Consider the following 5,946-nt stretch of genomic DNA (forward strand, 5'->3'; position numbering starts at 1 on the left):
TTTGCACAGTGTTTTCTTCAACCCGCCATCTAGCTGTGTGACCTTGTTCACATTCTGTCTAAATATCCATAATATTACCGTCTCCAGAAAAAACACCGGAGTGACTTTTTTCAAGCAGCCATAATATATTTTACGTAATCCGTATCCACCGCTGTAGTAGTGTATACGTTGACCTTGTAGGCATTATTTGCACAGTGTTTTCTTCAACCCGCCATCTAGCTGTGTGACCTTGTTCACATTCTGTCTAAATATCCATAATATTACCGTCTCCAGAAAAAACACCGGAGTGACTTTTTTCAAGCAGCCATAATATATTTTACGTAATCCGTATCCACCGCTGTAGTAGTGTATACGTTGACCTTGTAGGCATTATTTGCACAGTGTTTTCTTCAACCCGCCATCTAGCTGTGTGACCTTGTTCACATTCTGTCTAAATATCCATAATATTACCGTCTCCAGAAAAAACACCGGAGTGACTTTTTTCAAGCAGCCATAATATATTTTACGTAATCCGTATCCACCGCTGTAGTAGTGTATACGTTGACCTTGTAGGCATTATTTGCACAGTGTTTTCTTCAACCCGCCATCTAGCTGTGTGACCTTGTTCACATTCTGTCTAAATATCCATAATATTACCGTCTCCAGAAAAAACACCGGAGTGACTTTTTTCAAGCAGCCATAATATATTTTACGTAATCCGTATCCACCGCTGTAGTAGTGTATACGTTGACCTTGTAGGCATTATTTGCACAGTGTTTTCTTCAACCCGCCATCTAGCTGTGTGTATTATCGTTTCCAGAAAAACCAACTGAGTTTTTGTTGTTGTTTTTTAAAAAATAATGCCAGGCAAAGGCAGGCCGCCACGCAGAGGCCGTGCTAGGGGCCGTGCTGCTATGCAATCCTGTGGCCCTAGCAAATTGCCCAGTTTTAAAAAGCCAATGACCCTGAACTCCCAAAATGCTGAAGAGGTAGTTGACTGGCTTACACAGCACACCCCATCCTCTACCGTTTCTAACTTTACCACAACATCCTCCTCATCCTCCACTGCTATGGCCACCCCACGTAACACTTCCTCCACCACCGGTGCCCCTTCTTCACTGGGGTCAGAGGAGTTATTTTCCCATGAGTTTCTTGAACTGAGTAATGCGCAACCATTATTGCCAGAAGAAGATGAAGGAGATGAGGACCTTACACCAGATTTAATTCTGGCAGAGAACACGACAGAGATGGACATAATGAGTGATGAGGAGGAGGTCCCCGCTGCTGCTTCCTTCTGTGATGTGTCAGAAGAAATTGATGCATCTGAGGAGAATGATGATGAGGAGATTGATGTTTTGTGGGTGCCTAGTAGAAGAGAGCAAGAGGAGGGTAGTTCAGATGGAGAGACGGAGAGTCAGAGAGGCAGTAGGAGAATAAGACTTAGAAGAAGCAGGGAGGACAGCCCGCAGGGATCAGTAGGGCAACAACATGTATCGGCACCTGTGTTCAGCCGGCCAACGCACCCGCCATTGCCGCCAATGCCGCCAACTTCTACTGTTACCGCCAGATCGCACACTTCCAAAAAGTCAGCAGTGTGGGAATTTTTTAATGTGTGTGCCTCTGACAAAAGCATTGTAATTTGCAATGAGTGCAGTCAGAAACTGAGCCTTGGTAAGCCCAACAGCCACATAGGTACAACTTCTATGCGAAGGCACATGAGCGGCAAGCACAAAGCACTTTGGGAGCAACACCTCAAAGGCAACAGGCAAACTAAAAGCCACACTCCTTCTGGTCCAGCATCTTACTGCTCTACCTCTGCTCTCCTTGACCCGTCTGAACCACCCTCCACTCCGCCTTCCACCTTGACCACCTGTTCCCATTCCCAGTCATCTGCCACCAGCCAAGTTTCTGTGAAGGCCATGTTTGAGCGTAAGAAGCCAATGTCTGACTGTCACCCCCTTGCCCGGCGTCTGACAGCTGGCTTGTCTGCACTCTTAGCCCGCCAGCTTTTACCATACCAGCTGGTGGACTCTGAGGCCTTCCGCAAATTTGTAGCAATTGGGACACCGCAGTGGAAGGTACCCAGCCGCAATTTTTTTTCTAAAAAGGGAATACCACACCTGTACCAACATGTGCAGAGCCAAGTTACCGCATCTCTGTCACTTAGTGTTGGGCCAAAGGTCCATATGACTACTGACGCATGGTCCTCCAAGCATGGTCAGGGCAGGTATGTCACCTACACTGCCCACTGGGTGAACTTGGTAATGGCTGGGAAGCAGGGAATGGGTAGCTCAACAACAACAGTGGAGTTGGTGTCACCGCCACGGATTGCACGCGGTTCTGCCACCACCTCTACTCCTCCATCGCTCTCTACCTCGTCTTCTTCTTCTTCTTACTCTGCTGCTGGGTCCTCCTTCTCCTCCTCCACACCTGTGCACCCCCAGCTCCCCCTAGGCTATTCGACGTGCCAGGTACGCCGTTGTCACGCTGTCTTGGGGATGACGTGCCTGGAAAGCAAAAACCATACCGGATCTGTACTCCTGTCATCTCTGCAGTCACAGGCCGATCGGTGGCTGACCCCACACCAACTGCAGATCGGAAAAGTGGTGTGTGACAATGGAAGCAATCTGTTGGCAGCGTTGAGACTAGGCAATTTAACACATGTGCCCTGCATGGCACATGTGTTAAATTTAATAGTCCAACGTTTTGTCTCCAAGTACCCAGGATTCCAGGACGTTCTCACCCAGTCCAGAAAGGTGTCGGCCCATTTCAGACGTTCCTACACAGCCATGGCACGCCTTGCTGACATTCAGCAGCGCTACAACATGCCAGTCAGGCGTTTGATTTCTGACAGCCAGACTCGCTGGAATTCAACGCTCCTTATGTTGGAACGTCTGCTGCAACAACAAAGGGCCGTCAACGAGTACCTTTTTGAACTGGGTGGTAGGACTGGATCTGCACAGCTGGGGATTTTTTTCCCCCGTTACTGGGTGCTTATGCGCGATGCCTGCAGGCTCATGCGACCTTTTGAAGAGGTGACAAATATGGTCAGTCGCACCGAAGGCACCATCAGCGACCTAATACCCTTCGCTTTATTCCTGGAGCATGCCGTGCGACGAGTGACAGATGAGGCTGTAGACCAGCGTGACGAGGAGCTGGAAGCGCACGATTTCTGGTCGGAATCACCAGAACGAACCCAGGCACCTGCTGCAACGCAGGGAGAGGTGCCAGAAGTGGAGTCAGAGGAGGAAGGTGGCTTTGTGGAGGAGGAGGAGGAGGACCAACAGGAGCAGGCTTCCCAGGGGGCTAGTGGTGACCTTTTGGGGACCCCTGGTCTTGTACGTGGCTGGGGGGAGGAGACCGTGGATGATGCAGTCCTTGATAATGAGGAAGCGGAGATGGATAGCTCTGCATCCAACCTTGTGAGAATGGGGTCTTTCATGCTGTCATGCCTGTTGAAGGACCCCCGTATCAAGAGGCTTAAGGAGAAGGACCTGTACTGGGTCGCAACGCTACTAGACCCTCGGTACAAGCATAAAGTGTCAGAAATGTTACCAACATACCACAAGTCCGAAAAGATGCGGCATTTACAAACCAGCCTGCAAAACATGTTGTACAATGCTTTTAAGGGTGATGTCACTTCAGGAACTCATCAACATTCCAGGGGCAGAGGTGCCAGTAATCCTGCCACGAGCACACCTGCAAGGACAAAGCCCTTTGGCCAGTCTGTAACGTCAGACATGCAAATGTTTTTCTGTCCAAGGCAGCGCCACAACCCTTCTGGATCCACCCTCAAAGAACGCCTCGACCGGCAGGTAGCGGACTACCTGGCATTAACTGCAGATATCGACACTCTGAGGAGCGATGAACCCCTGGACTACTGGGTGCGCAGGCTTGATCTGTGGCCAGAGCTGTCACAATTTGCCATGAACCTCTTGTCTTGCCCAGCCTCAAGTGTGCTCTCAGAAAGGACCTTCAGTGCAGCAGGAGGGATTGTAACTGAGAAGAGAACTCGCCTAGGTCACAAAAGTGTCGATTACCTGACCTTTATTAAAATGAATGAGGGGTGGATCTCGGAGGGTTACTGCACGCCGGAAGACTTGTTCTGACTTCTATGCAGCTGTCCTTCTCTTCAAGCCTCATGACTCCACACACAGCTGTCCTTTAGCGTCCTCCTCCTCCCTCCGCCACCGTTACAAACTAGGGTGCAAACCCTACTGGTTTAATTTTTTCTGGCCTCTGTGCTTCAGTGGCTGCAACCAAAAAAACTGGGCAAACAATGTCTACAAGGTCAACGTATGGCAAAAAATGACTATTTTCAGCATTTATATGGCATAATTTTTCTGGCAACTGTGCTTCAGTGGCTGCGACCAAAAAAATGACTATTTTCAGCATTTATATGGCATATTTTTTCTGGCCTCTGTGCTTCAGTGGCTGCGGCCAAAAAAACTGGGCAAACAATGCCTACAAGGTCAACGACGTTGACCTTGTAGGCATTGTTTGCCCAGTTTTTTTGGCCGCAGCCACTGAAGCACAGAGGCCAGAAAAAATATGCCATATAAATGCTGAAAATAGTCATTTTTTGCCATACGTTGACTCAACGTATATGGCAAAAAATGACTATTTTCAGCATTTATATGGCATATTTTTTCTGGCAACTGTGCTTCAGTGGCTGCGACCAAAAAAACTGGGCAAACAATGCCTACAAGGTCAACGTATGGCAAAAAATGACTATTTTCAGCATTTATATGGCATATTTTTTCTGGCAACTGTGCTTCAGTGGCTGCAACCAAAAAAACTGGGCAAACAATGTCTACAAGGTCAACATATGGCGAAAAATGACTATTTTCAGCATTTATATGGCATATTTTTTCTGGCAACTGTGCTTCAGTGGCTGCAACCAAAAAAACTGGGCAAACAATGTCTACAAGGTCAACGTATGGCGAAAAATGACTATTTTCAGCATTTATATGGCATATTTTTTCTGGCAACTGTGCTTCAGTGGCTGCGTCCAAAAAAACTGGGCAAACAATGCCTACAAGGTCAACGTATGACAGTTGTTTAAAGAGAACAGTAGATTACTAGCCAGCAAAGCTACCTAAGCTAAAATGTCCCTCAAATCCCTGCAGACTTCTGTCCCTCCAATACAGAGCAGTATCAAGCAGATTACTAGCCAGCAAACTTACTATCATCTGTCCCTGAAATCACTAACAGCTCTCCCCCTACACTATCTCTTCCAAGCACACACAGGCAGATTTTTCAGATACATTTTTGCCCTTGATCCCCCTCTGGCATGCCACTGTCCAGGTCGTTGCACCCTTTAAACAACTTTAAAATCATTTTTCTGGCCAGAAATTTTTTTTTTAGATGTTAAAGTTCGCCTTCCCATTGAAGTCTATGGGGTTCGCGAACCGTTCGCGAACCGCTCGCGTTTTTGCGCAAGTTCGCGAATATGTTCGCGAACTTTTTTTCCGACGTTCGCTACATCCCTAGTCAACTTTAAGAAAAGATACATGTATATGGGATGTACACATATGCTAATGGAAACATGGAGCTGGCATGGCTTCTATTTGAGAACATCGTCATTCAGTCTTGGGCAATGACACATATGATTTCTGATGTTTTTGCACCCTTAAAGGGATACTGTTATGGGAAAAAAAAAAATTTTCAAAATGAATCAGTTAATAGTGCTGTTCCAGCAGAATTCTGCGCTGAAATCCATTTCTCAAAAGAGCAAACAGATTTTTTCATATTTAATTTTAAAATCTGACATGGGGCTAGACATTTTGTCAATTTCCCAGCTGCCCCAAATCATGTGATGTGTGCCTGCACTTCAGGAGAGAAATGCTTTCTGGCAGGCTGCTGTTTTTCCTTCTCAATGTAACTGAATGTGTCTCAGTGGGACATGGGTTTTTACTATTGAGTGCTGTTTTTAGATCTACCAGGCAGCTGTTATCTTGTGTTAGG

The sequence above is a fragment of the Xenopus laevis genome, chromosome 9_10S (assembly GCF_017654675.1).
Source record: "Xenopus laevis strain J_2021 chromosome 9_10S, Xenopus_laevis_v10.1, whole genome shotgun sequence".
Classification (NCBI taxonomy): Eukaryota; Metazoa; Chordata; class Amphibia; order Anura; family Pipidae; genus Xenopus; species Xenopus laevis.